Below are 14,705 nucleotides of genomic sequence, written 5' to 3'. Positions count from 1 at the left end.
CAGCATGCGCAGACATATGATGGCCAAGCACCCCACAAGGTGGGACGAAGGCCGTTCACCGCCTCCGGTTTGCACCCCTGTCTCTCCCCCTGTGCCCCAACCTGCCACTGAGATCCAACCCCCCTCTCAGGACACGGGCACTACCGCCTCATGGCCTGCACCCACACCCTCACCTCCGCTGTCCTCGGCCCAATCCACCAGTGTAGTTCAGCGCACCGTCCAGCCGTCGCTTGCGCAACTGTTGGAGCGCAAGCGCAAGTACGCCGCCACGCACCCGCACGCTCAAACGTTAACCGTCCGCATAGCAAAATTCATCAGCCTTGAGATGCTGCCGTATAGGGTTGTGGAAACGGAGTCCTTCAAAGCTATGATGGCGGCGGCGGCCCCACGCTACTCAGTTCCCAGTCGCCACTACTTTTCCCGATGTGCCGTCCCAGCCCTGCACGACCACGTCTCCCGCAACATTGTACGCGCCCTCACCAATGCGGTTAGTGGCAAGGTCCACTTAACTACGGACACGTGGACAAGCACAGGCGGGCAGGGCCACTACATCTCCCTGACGGCACATTGGGTGAATTTAGTGGAGGCTGGGACAGAGTCAGAGCCTGGGACCGCTCACGTCCTACCCACCCCCAGAATTGCGGGCCACAGCTCGGTGGTGGTATCTGCGGAGGTGTATGCTTCCTCCACTAAAGCACCCTCCTCCTCCTTCTCCTCCGCGACCTCTGTCTCGCAATCAAAATGTGTTAGCAGCAGCATGTCGCCAGCAGTCGGTGTCGCGCGGTGTGGCAGCACAGCGGTGGCCAAGCGTCAGCAGGCCGTGCTGAAACTACTCAGCTTAGGAGATAAGAGGCACACGGCCCACGAACTGCTGCAGGGTCTGACACAGCAGACCGACCGCTGGCTTGCGCCGCTGAGCCTCCAACCGGGCATGGTCGTGTGTGACAACGGCCGTAACCTGGTGGCGGCTCTGCAGCTCGGCAGCCTCACGCACGTGCCATGCCTGGCCCACGTCTTTAATTTGGTGGTTCAGCGCTTTCTGAAAAGCTACCCACGCTTGTCAGACCTGCTCTGCGCACATTTCCGCAAGTCCCACACGGACGCTGCCACCCTGCGCACCCTGCAACATCGCTTTAAGCTGCCAGTGCACCGACTGCTGTGCGACGTGCCCACACGGTGGAACTCTACGCTCCACATGTTGGCCAGGCTCTATGAACAGCGTAGAGCTATAGTCAAATACCAACTCCAACATGGGCGGCGCAGTGGGAGTCAGCCTCCTCAATTCTTTTCAGAAGAGTGGGCCTGATTGGCAGACATCTGCCATGTCCTTGGTAATTTTGAGGAGTCTACCCAGGTGGTGAGCGGCGATGCTGCAATCATTAGCGTCACCATTCCTCTGCTATGCATCTTGAGAAATTCCCTGCAAAGCATAAAGGCAGCTGCTTTGCGCTCGGAAACGGGGGCGGTGGAAGACAGTATGCCGCTGGATAGTCAGGGACCCTCCTGTCTATTTCTCAGCGCGTACAGGAGGAGGAGGAGGAGCATGAGGAGGATGAGGAGGAGGGGGAAGAGACAGCTTGGCCCGCTGCTGACGGTACACCGGCTGATTGCCTGTCATCCTTTCAGCGTGTATGGCCTGAGGAGAAGGAGGAGGAGGAGGAGGATCCTGCAAGTGATCTTCCTAGTGAAGACAGCCATGTGTTGCGTACAGGTACCCTGGCACACATGGCTGACTTCATGTTAGGATGCCTTTCTCGTGACCCTCGCGTTGCACGCATTCTGGCCACAACGGATTACTGGGTGTACACACTGCTCGACCCACGCTATAAGGAGAACCTGCCCACTCTCATTCCCGAAGAGGAAAGGGGTTCGAGAGTGATGCTATACCACAGGACCCTTGCGGACAAGCTGATGGTAAAATTCCCAGCCGACAGCGCTAGTGGCAGAAGGAGCAGTACCGAGGGCAAGGTAGCAGGGGAGGTGCGGAGATCGAGCAGCATGTACATCCCAGGCAGTGCAACAGTCTTTAAGGGCCTAGACAGCTTTATGGCTCCCCACCAAGACTGTGTCACCGCTCCCCAGTCAAGGCTGAGTCGGCGGGAGCACTGTAAAAGGATGGTGAGGGAGTACGTAGCCGATCGCACGACCGTCCTCCGTGACGCCTCTGCCACCTACAACTACTGGGTGTCGAAGCTGGACACGTGGCCTGAACTAGCGCTGTATGCCCTGGAGGTGCTTGCTTGTCCTGCGGCTAGCGTCTTGTCGGAGAGGGTGTTTAGTGCGGCTGGGGGAATCATCACAGATAAGCGTACCCGCTTGTCAACCGACAGTGCCGACAGGCTAACACTCATCAAGATGAACAAAGCCTGGATTTCCCCAGACTTCTCTTCTCCACCAGCGGACAGCAAGGATACGTAAGCAATACGTAGGCTGCACCCGCGGATGGAAGCTACGTTCTCTCTCACCATCCAAAACGGGGACATTTCTGCTTCATCAATCTGTGTCTAATATTCCTCCTCCTCCTCCTGCTCCTCCTCCTGAAACCTCACGTAATCACGCTGAACGGCCAAAATGCTCGGGTGCTTGTTACTCGAGACAAAATTTTCGCGATGCTCGAAGGTTTGTTTCGAGTAACGAACCCCATTGAAGTCAATGGGCGACTCGAGCATTTTTGTATATCGCCGATGCTTGCTAAGGTTTTCATTTGTGAAAATATGGGCAATTCAAGAAAGTGATAGGAACGACACAGCAACGGATAGGGCAGGCGAGGGGCTACATGTTGGGCTGCATCTCAAGTTCCCAGGTACCACTATTAAGCCACAATAGCGGCAAGAGTGGGCCCCGCCCTCCCAACAATTTTTACTTCTGAAAAACCCTCATTAGCAAGGCATACCTTAGCTAAGAACCACACTACCTCCAACAAAGCACAATCACTGCCTGCATGACACTCCGCTGCCACTTCTCCTGGGTTACATGCTGCCAAACCCCCCCGCACGACCCAGTGTCCACAGCGCACACCAAAGTGTCCCTGCGCAGCCTTCAGCTGCCCTCATGCCACACGCTGGCCTCATAGCCACACCACCCTCATGTCTATTTATAAGTGCATCTTCCATGAGGAGGAACCGCAGGCACACACTGCAGAGGGTTGGCACGGCCAGGCAGCGACGCTCTTTAAAAGGGGCGGGGCGATAGCCCATAATGCTGTACAGAAACAATGAGAAATCCAATCCTGTGCCACCTCCATCAGGAGCTGCACACGTGGGCATAGAAATGGGGAACCCATGTGCCACACACTATTCATCTGTCAAGGTGTCTGCATGCCCCAGTCAGACAGGGTTTTTTTATAAATAGTCACAGGCAGGTACAACTCCGCAATGGAAATTCCGTGTGCACCCACAGCATGGGTGGCTCTCTGGAACCCATCGGCGGTACATAAATATAGCACAGCTGAGGTAATGTCAGGTTTAATGCAGGTGGGCTTCGGCCCACACTGCATGCCCCAGTCAGACTGGGGTTCTTTAGAAGTGGACACATGGAGTTACAACTCCGTGTGGACCGACAGCATGGGTGAGTCCCAGGAAGCCACCGGCGGTACAGAAATATATCCCATTGCATTGCCCATCACAGTTGAGGTAACGTCCGATTAAATGCAGGTGGGCTTCGGCCCACACTGCATGCCCCAGTCTGACCGGGGTTTTTAATACATAGACACTGGCAGGTACAAATCCCTAATGTGAAGTCCCTGTGGACCCACAGCATGGGTGGCTCCCTGGAACCCACCGGCAGTACATAAATATATCCCATTGCAGTGCCCATCACAGCTGAGGTAACGTCAGGTTTAATGCAGGTGGGCTTTGGCCCACACTGCATGCCCCAGTCAGACTGGGGTTCTTTAGAAGTGGACACATGCAGTTACAACTCCGTGTGGACCGACAGCATGGGTGGCTCCCTGGAACCCACCGGCGGTACATAAATATATCCCATTGCAGTGCCCAGCACAGCTGAGGTAGCGTCAGCTTTAATGCAGGTGGGCTAAAAATTACTAGGATTACAATGTAGGCGAGGGCCCAAAAAAATTGGTTTACCAACAGTACAAATGTACTTCAGAAAAATTGCCCATGCCCAACCAAGAGGGCAGATGAAACCCATTAATCGCTTTGGTTAATGTGGCTTAATTTGTAACTAGGCCTGTAGGCAGCCCAGTTAAAATAAAAATTGGTTCAGGTGCAAGTTTCAACGCTTTATTGAATTGAGAATTGAAACGTATAAACATTGTTTACAAAAGTTATATGACTGAGCCTTGTGGGCCTAAGAAAAATTGCCCGTTCGGCGTGCTTATGTAAGGTTTCAGGAGGAGGAGCAGGAGGAGGAGGATGAATATAATACACAGATTGATGAAGCTAAAAGGTCCACGTTTTTTATGGTGATAGAGAACGATGCTTCCATCCGCGGGTGCAGCCTACGTATTGTTTAGGTATTGCTGCTGTCCGCTGGTGGAGAAGAGAACTCTGGGGAAATCCAGGCTTTGTTCATCTTTATGATTGTAAGCCTGTCGGCACTGTCGGTTGACAGGCGGGTACACTTATCCGTGATGATTCCCTTAGCCGCACTAAACACCCTCTCTGACAAGACGCTAGCCGCAGGACAAGCAAGCACCTCCAGGGCATACAGCGCGAGTTCAGGCCCCGTGTCAAGCTTCGACACCCAGTAGTTGTAGGGGGCAGAAGCGTCACGGAGGACGGTCGTGCGATCGGCTACGTACTCCCTCACCATCCTTTTACAGTGCTCCCGCCGACTCAGCCTTGACTTGGGAGCGGTGACACAGTCTTGCTGGGGAGCCATAAAGCTGTCAAAGGCGTTCGATAGTGTTCCCCTGACTGTGCTGTACATGCTGCCTGATCTCCGCACCTCCCCTGCTACCTGGCCCTCGGAACTGCACCTTCTGCCACTAGCGCTGTCGGATGGGAATTTTACCATCAGTTTGTCCGCCAGGGTCCTGTGGTATAGCATCACTCTCGAACCCCTTTCCTCTTCGGGTATGAGAGTGGAAAGGTTCTCCTTATACCGTGGGTCGAGCAGTGTGTACACCCAGTAATCCGTAGTAGCCAGAATGCGTGTAACGCGAGGGTCACGAGAAAGGTATCCTAACATGAAGTCAGCCATGTGTGCCAGGGTACCTGTACGCAACACATAGCCTTTCTCACTCGGAAGATTACTTTTCAGGATCCTCCTCCTCCTCCTCAGGCCATACATGCTGAAAGGATGACAGGCAAGCAGCATGGGTACCCTCAGCAGTGGGCCAAGCTGTCTCTTCCGCCTCCTCCTCATGCTCCACCCCCTCCTCCTCCTCCTCCTCCTCAACGCGCTGAGATATAGACATGAGGGTGCTCTGACTATCCAGCGACATACTGTCTTCCCCCGCCTCCGTTTCCGAGCGCAAAGCGTCTGCCTTTATGCTTTGCAGGGAACTTCTCAAGAGGCATAGCAGAGGAATGGTGACGCTAATGATTGCAGCATCGCCGCTCACCATCTGGGTAGACTCCTCAAAGTTTCCAAGGACCTGGCAGATGGCTGCCAACCAGGCCCACTCTTCTGTAAAGAATTGAGGAGGCTGACTCCCACTACGCCGCCCATGTTGGATTTGGTATTCCACTATAGCTCTACGCTGCTCATAGAGCCTGGCCAACATGTGGAGCGTAGAGTTCCACCGTGTGGGCACGTCGCACAGCAGTCGGTGCACTGGCAGATTAAACCGATGTTGCAGGGTGCGCAGGGTGGCAGCGTCCGTCTTGAACTTGCGGAAATGTGCGCTGAGCCGGCGCACCTTTCCGAGCAGGTCTGACAAGCATGGGTAGCTTTTCAGAAAGTACTGTACCACCAAATTAAAGACGTGGGCCAGGCATGGTACGTGCGTGAGGCTGCCGAGCTGCAGAGCCGCCACCAGGTTACGGCCGTTGTCACACACGACCATGCCAGGTTGGAGGCTCAGCGGCGAAAGCCAGCGGTCGGTCTGCTCTGTCAGACCCTGCAGCAGTTCGTGGGCCGTGTGCCTCTTCTCTCCTAAGCTGAGTATTTTCAGCACGGCCTGCTGACGCTTGGCCACCGCTGTGCTGCCACGCCGCGCGACACCGACTGCTGACGACGTGCTGCTGCTGACACATCTTGATTGCGAGACAGAGGTTGCGTAGGAGGAGGAGGAGGGTGGTTTAGTGGAGGAAGCATACACCGCCGCAGATACCAGCACCGAGCTGGGGCCCGCAATTCTGGGGGTGGGTAGGACGTGAGCAGTCCCAGGCTCTGACTCTGTCCCAGGCTCCACTAAATTCACCCAATGTGCCGTCAGGGAGATATAGTGGCCCTGGCCGCCTGTGCTTGTCCACGTGTCCGTTGTTAAGTGGACCTTGGCAGTAACCGCGTTGGTGAGGGCGCGTACAATGTTGCGGGAGACGTGGTCGTGCAGGGCTGGGACAGCACATCGGGAAAAGTAGTGGCGACTGGGAACCGAGTAGCGTGGGGCCGCCGCCGCCATCATGTTTTTGAAAGCCTCCGTTTTCACAAGCCTATATGGCAGCATCTCCAAGCTGATCAATTTGGCTATGTGCACGTTTAACGCTTGAGCGTGCGGGTGCGTGGCTGCGTACTTGCGCTTGCGCTCAAACACTTGCGCTAGCGACGGCTGGACGGTGCGCTGAGAGACATTGCTGGATGGGGCCGAGGACAGCGGAGGTGAGGGTGTGGGTGCAGGACGGGAGACGGTAGTGCCTGTGTCCTGAGAGGGGGGGTTGGTTCTCAGTGGCAGGTTGGGGCACAGGGGGAGAGACAGTGGTGCAAACCGGAGGCGGTGAACGGCCTTCGTCCCACCTTGTGGGGTGCTTCACCATCATATGTCTGCGCATGCTGGTGGTGGTGAGGCTCGTGGTGGTGGCTCCACGGCTGATCTTGGCGCGACAAACATTGCACACCACAGTTCGTCGGTCGTCTGCACTCTCAGTGAAAAACTGCCAGACCTTTGAGCACCTCGGCCTCTGCAGGGTGGCATGGCGCGAGGGGGTGCTTTGGGAAACAGTTGGTGGATTATTCAGTCGGGCCCTGCCTCTACCCCTGGCCACCGCACTGCCTCTTCCAACCTGCCCTGCTGCTGCACTTGCCTCCCCCTCTGAAGACCTGTCCTCAGTAGGCTTAGCAAACCAGGTGGGGTCAGTCACCTCATCGTCCTGCTGCTCTTCCTCCGAATCCTCTGTGCGCTCCTCCCTCAGACTTACTGCAATTACTACTACCTGAGTGATAGACAACTGTGTCTCATCGTCGTCGTCCTCCTCACCCACTGAAAGCTCTTGAGAGAGTTGCCGGAAGTCCCCAGCCTCATCCCCTGGGCCCCGGGAACTTTCCAAAGGTTGGGCATCGGTCACGACAAACTCCTCCGGTGGGAGAGGAACCATTGCTGCCCATTCTGGGCAGGGGCCGGAGAACAGTTCCTGGGAGTCTGCCTGCTCCTCAGAATGTGTCATTGTAATGGAGTAAGGAGGATGGGAGGAAGGAGGAGCAGCAGCCAGAGGATTCAGAGTTGCAGCAGTCGACGGCGTAGAACTCTGGGTGGTCGATAGATTGCTGGATGCACTTTCTGCCATCCACGACAGGACCTGCTCACACTGCTCATTTTCTAATAAAGGTCTACCGCGTGGACCCATTAATTGTGAAATGAATCTGGGGACGCCAGAAACGTGCCTCTCTCCTAATCCCGCAGCAGTCGGCTGCGATACACCTGGATCAGGAGCTCGGCCTGTGCCCACACCCTGACTTGGGCCTCCGCATCCTCGCCAGCGTCCACGTCCTCTAGGCCTACCCCTACCCCTCAGCATGGTGTATTACGAGTAGAGCAGAAACAGAACGCTGTAATTAAATGTGCCGCTTATTGGCCTGTGGTTGGAGGCTGACTTCCCTTACGGAACGCACAGCAGAGCCAGGAAACAATTTTGCGCACGCCTGTAGTGAGGCTTAGGTTCGTATCACTGAGCTAGTGGAATTCACCGCGCAGAAGCAGTCAAGTCGCCAAAGGCCAGTGGTACACCTTAAGTATTTGGCTTCCCTTTTTTTAAATGGTGAGCTGAGACAGCAGACAGATACTGTAGGCAGCGTATATTATATATTGTGTTTCCCTCTGGCACGATGACGGCGGTGATGTAACGGGCAACGCAGAGCCAGGAAACAATTTTGCGCACGCCTGTAGTGAGACGTAGGTGCGTATGACTGAGCTAGTGCAATTCACCGCGCAGAAGCAGTGAAGTGTCCAAAGGCCAGTAGTAGGCCTTAAGTATTTTGCTTCTATTTTTTTAAATGCTGAGCTGAGACAGCAGACAGATACTGTAGGCAGCGTATATGATATATTCTGTTTCCCTCTGGCGCGATGACGGCGGTGATGTAACGGGCAACGCAGAGCCAGCAAACAATTTTGCGCAAGCATGCTGTAACACTTAGCTGCATATTAATTAGGACTACTACCCCCAGCAGACACGCAGTACACTGAAGATGGTCACAGGCAGCCCAAATATAGTATTTTTCCCCAATTTGTTTGAAAAAGCCCACTGCCTATATAGACAGTATATCTCTTTCACCTTTCCCACTGTCCCTGCCTCACCAGTACTGGCCCTATACTATGTAAAATTACTACAGACTGAGGACGCAATGCTCTGCACGCAAAAAATTGTGCAACACTGCTAAAAGCAGCCTCAACAGTACTGCACACGGTCAGATGTGGCCCTAAGAAGGACCGTTGGGGTTCTTGAAGCCTAATATTACACCTAACACTCTCCCTATAGCAGCAGCAACGTCAGCAGCACTTTCCCTGATCTCTGTCACCATGCATCTGTGGCAAGCAGTGGGCGGGGCAGATTTAAATACTCGGGTGACACCTGATCTCCCCAGCCACTCACTGCAGGGGGGTGGTATAGGGCTTTAACATCCAGGAGGAAGTTGTAATGCCTTCCCTGTCTTTCTATTGGCCAGAAAAGCGCCCAAATGTCTCAGAGATGAAAGTGAAAGCAACTCGAACACCGCGTGGTACTCGGCTCGCTCATCTCTAATGTCAATCCTTTTTTTGAAAGTACAGTTACACTTTAATTATAAGACTATCCATATGTAAGTTTGAGACTTCTACGTGTGTATATTGGAAAAATAAAGAACTAACTATAGCTTCATAACCCACATATTGATAAACGTACAATATGACTTTCTAACAAGTTTTATCAATGATTGGAAATAGGAAACCAAGCCAAAAAAAGATGCACATACAGCTGTTTCGGGGTGTTTGCCCCTCATCAGTGTGCAGCCAATCATTGTTAAATTTTCTTAGAAAGTCACATTGATTTGGAGGAATGCTGCCATCCAATAGGTAGTGCTGCAGAGGTATTTTTCCATCTTCCTAATTTGCACAAATTACCCAGAGGAGCTAGCATGGCCCTATAAGTTTCCTCACTCACCTTCTAGGTGTCCCCACACCCCTTTTGGGTGCTCTCCTTGGAGAGAGACTGTAGCATCCCCTGACCCACTCACCCCTTAGGTGTCTCCACACACTTTTTTGGGTGCTCTCCTTAAAGGGGTTGTCCCGCAGAAGCAAGTGCAGTTATTCACTTCTGTATGGCCATATTAATGCACTTTGTAATATACATCGTGCATTAAATATTGGCCATACAGAAGTTATATACTTACCCCCTCCCGGTGCTGGCGCCCCCGTCTCCATGGCGATGACCAAACTTCTTCTCTGGTCGCCGGAACAGTTGCGCTTGCGCAAAGAGGAATCCTCTTCTGGATGGTCCGGGCTCACGAGCTGCGTCCTGGCTCCTCCCCCTTCTCAGTGTCATCGCATAGCTCTGCCCCCGTCACGTGATGCCGATCAGCCAATGAGGTGGCTGGAATCTGCAGTGGAGCTCAGACAGCAGAAGAACATCAACGGTGCACCATGGGAGAAGACCCGCGGTGCACCATGGGAGAAGACCAGCGGCAGCCACCTTGGAAAGAAGATTTTTTAAAGTTGCTGAACGGGGATTCAGGTAAGGGAATTTTTTTTTTAATAACACCTGGCAGCAGTATTCCTTTACAGGTACTGGGGGACTGGGCAAAAAAATTTTTTTCTCTTTAGGCGCGGGACAACGCCTTTAAGTATACACGACACCCCTCCTGACCAACATAACAGGCCTCTCACAAGCTAAGCCAGAAATCTACTGCACACTGATGAGGGGCAAACACCCTAAAACAGCTGTATGTGCATAGTTTTCTGGCTTGGTTTCCTAGGGTCCCCGTGTGGTGCAGAGTGTTAAGGCTACCAAATACATGTCTGTCAGCATGGTTTATCAAATTACACGTAATGATTTAAATTATACAATAAAAACTACATATTATATTAATTTTACAGTTGCAGTGAACCTTTTTGACTTTCATGGATTTCTGCATTGATTACTTGTAAACTGTGAACTGATTGCCAAGTAATGTCTAGACAAACACAATCTAACTAAACTAATAATGCACAAACAGTTGTTTTGTTCAAGTCTTTTATTGAGCACATTGAGTGAGCATCTGTATTGAAGGGAGAAAAAGTAAGTGAACCCTTGAATTTTTATCCACTCTTGGACTTATTGTACTTGCAAATGAGAATGAGACAACTGAAAGAAATTGCAATTTCTTATTTGACTTTCTCACTTATTCTTCTCAAGCCACTCAGACATTCCTCTTCTTGTCTTTTTATGTTATTATAGAATATTCAAGAACATTTTGTCTCTTCCAAAGCTGGTGTCTGCCAACATCTCATTAGTATCACATTGCAATTTTTTAATGTAAAGGATTGCAATGCATTCTTATTGGAAAAAAAAATGTGTTTCATATTGAATCACTGCGCTTTCCCGCTTTCAGCTGTTGGATGATGTTGCATCAGTTCAAGATGCTGAATAATGCAGGGATTAAAGGGAAACCATGGTACAATTAAATTTCCCATTGTCATTTCTCAATAGGAAATATTTCAAGTAAGCTGTTTGCTAAGCAGTGGACCAAATATGTTTGGTTTGTAGTAGAGGTCTTGTCTGGAAGATATATTTTGGACAATAGTTTAGGGAAGTCTTCTTTGCACAGCGGCTTAGTGTATTGATTGTGTGCTGATGGAAATTATACTACGGTCAGAGTGACACAAAGCTTAAATCAATGGAGTTTACTCTATGTAATTCTAAGTAGATTGGAATGCATGACAGATATTTCAGCATGGTAACATTTTCCAGGTTGTAAATTTGACATCTTGTAGCTTAATATTTGCATAATAAATGTTATGTGGGCATTATTTATCTGTTAAGCCTTTGCTCTACAGCAATAAAAAATTATGAGCGTTTTAGGCGTGAATGTTTTTATTGGGCCAAGAATAGGACTAAAGTCTTAGTGCCCATGTGGCTTTTCATATCTACAGTATTATGTCTCGTCCTAAATTATAGGTGTGTCTGTCACAGCAATACGATTTTTAAATCATTCTCAACTGAATTTGGAATCAACACATTTTTCCACATAAAATGAAGTAAAAATTAAAAGTAGAACAAAAACCAAGTAACTGTTAATATTTATAGGGATATATAACAATTTTATCTAAATGTCATAATGTTTATGAAACCCTTAGTGACCAGGCCTGCTTGTACCTCAATGACCAGGCCAAATTTTGGAAATCTGACATGTGTCAACATAATAATAGTAAAGGTTTTGCATATCCAAGTAATTCTGACACTGATTTTTTCACCACATATTGTACTTTTAATACATATTGTACAATTAAGTGGTAAAAATAGAATAATAGAATTTGTGTATATTTATTGAAAGCACCGAAATTGGGAAAACTTGAAAAAAATGATCATTTTTTTCACATTTTCAACTGCAATATGTCAAATATGTGCAAACATACTGTACACATTTTTGATGAGATACATAAATACATCTATTTGCTTTATTTTGGAAGCACATTTGAAAAATTTGAATTGCTTTTTGTTTAGCAAATTAAGAGATGTACAAATTTAACATTAGTTGGTAAAATTTTGAGGAACATTTTGTTTTCCTACACCAAACCAAGATTGCTAAGGCTCATAGGTGTCAGAATGATTAAAAAAAAACACACCCTATTTTATAAAATACACCCCTTAATGTATTCACTGAGGGGTGTCATGAGTATTTGGACGCCACAGTTTTTTTCAAGAGTTAGTGCTATTTAGAGAAGAAAAAATAAAATTTCGTATATTTGCAAATATGTAATTTTAAAGACAGTTTTTTTCTATGGTGCACAAAAAATGAGGATTTGCACCATAAAAAGGATACCCGTGTTTGTCCGGTGTTCATAAACATACCCATTGTGGCCCTAATATTATGTCTGTATGTACAACGGTGCACAAACCGAAAGGAACAGCTTGAAGGCCCATTGCCCACTTGTAGAGCCCTTAAGCTGCCAAAACGATAGAGAACCCCCACAAATGACGCAATTATGAAAACTAAACCCCTAGAGTGTACTGCAGGTTTTGACCCCACAGTTTTTGAGTTAATCTAAGCAAAGCAGAAGGAAAAAAATTACGATTTTCATTTTTTTGGCAATTGTGTCATTTTAAAAGTATTTTTTGTACAGCACACATATAAATGAAGACTTGTCCCCCAAAATGGATACCCCTGTTTATTCTGTGTTCAGAAACTTGCCCATTGTGGCCCCAATCTGCTTACTGGACACATGGCTAGGTATCCCTCTTCCTCCCTCCATGCTTGCTGCAAACTCAACACTTTTTGGGGGCTATTTCTTGACCTAAGTGGCAGGGATTGGGTGTAAAAAGTGACGCTCTTTGCACCTCCTCAGACTCGTAAGCTTGCTAAAGTTCAGCGGTCTCAAGCAAAATGCGCTGAACAAGCTGATCCAGGAACTGCAGGAAGGTGAGTGTGCCCTGGAACTTTTTGTAAATTATATAGGCATTATTAGTAGCGATCTAAATAAGGCAAATCTCTACCTTTCTATACCATTGAATAACGGAGATCATGTGACCAGGGACTGCTAACCGGGGCCACTGGTCACTGCCCCAGGTTCCCGACTATCTTTGGTAGCCGAGAGCAAGGAGACTTTGAATTTCCCTGGCCCTCCACGGCTTCTGGACATGCACCTGCTATTTTGCCCATGGGCGCATGCACAGAACCTGAGAAAAGGTCCATGGAGGACCATCATCATCGATGGACATTGCCAAGGCCTCCGGTGAGAACTTACATCTCATGGATCAGATCTATGAGAGGTGATGAAACTTAACCTGTTTAAACTTTTTTTAACCTTCATGTGATCACCATTATCCGTTAAATAATGGCGATCACATGACCGAAGACACTGCGGCCTCTGGTGACACCTCCAGGCTGATAGCAGGGAGCAAAGAGATCTTGAATTTAAAGTTAAGCGTGAGCCAATGACTGAACAGTGAACAAGAATCATTCACTTTCTGTTCATCGTTCAGTTTCAGCCAGCATAAAAATCATTGCTGGCTTGTTCACTAATTGTTGCATTTAAACACTTCCCACTCAGTGCTTCACATAAGAATATAAAACAATGAACGATTCTCAATGTTGATCTGCCTGCTTAAACAAGCTGAACGAATGCAAACGAGTTAGCTGTGACGAGCTCATTTGCTCGCTCAAATGAGAATCAGCTTATCTAAAAGGGTCCTTTGTAGAGATGAGCGAACATACTCGTCAAAACTTGATAATTGTTCGAGTATTAGCGTGTTCGAGATGCTCGTTACTAGAGGCGAGCACCACGCGATGTTCGAGTTACTTTCACTTTCATCTCTGAGACGTTAGCGCACTTTTCTGGCCAATAGAAAGACAGGGAAGGCATTACAACTTCCCGCTGCGACATTCAAGCCCTATACCACCCCCCTGCAGTGAGTGGCTGGCGAGATCAGGTGTCACCCGAGTATATAAATCGGCCCCTCCCGCGGCTCGCCACAGATGCATTCTGACAGAGATCAGGGAAAGTGCTGCTGGTGTCGGAGCTGCTATAGGGAGAGCGTTAGGAGTGATTTTAGCCTTCAAGAACCCCAACGGTCCTTCTTAGGGCCACATCTGACCATGTGCAGTACTGTTGAGGCTGCTTTTAGCAGTGTTGCACAATTTTTTTTTTTTGTATATCGGCCGTGCAGAGCATTGCGTCCGCAGTCTGCAGTCATTGTACAGAGTATAGGGCCAGTACTGGTGAGGCAAGGAAAGAGATATTCAGGCTATATAGGCAGTGGGCTTTTTCCAAAAAATTGGGGAAAAATACTATATTTGGGCTGCCTGTGACCGTCTTCAGTTTACTGCGTGTCTGCTGGGGGTAGTAGTCCTAATTAATACGCAGCTAAGCGTTACAGCAGCCTTGCGCAAAATTGTTTCCTGGATCTGCTGTCTCTGTTACATCAGCGCCGTGATCCCGCCAGAGGGAAACAGTATACGTAATATTATACGCTGCCTACAGTATCTATCTGCTGGGGGTAGTAGTCCTAATTAATATGCAGCTAAGCATTACAGCAGGCTTGCGCAAAATTGTTTCCTGGATCTGCTGTCTCTGTTACATGATCGCCGTCATCCCGCCAGAGGGAAAGAGTATACATAATATTATACGCTGCCTACAGTATCTGTCTGCTGTATCAGCTCAGCATTTAAAAAAAATAGAAGCAAAATACTTAAGG

This window comes from Eleutherodactylus coqui, chromosome 1 (genome assembly GCF_035609145.1).
Source record: "Eleutherodactylus coqui strain aEleCoq1 chromosome 1, aEleCoq1.hap1, whole genome shotgun sequence".
Classification (NCBI taxonomy): Eukaryota; Metazoa; Chordata; class Amphibia; order Anura; family Eleutherodactylidae; genus Eleutherodactylus; species Eleutherodactylus coqui.
This window is presented reverse-complemented; position numbering follows the sequence as displayed.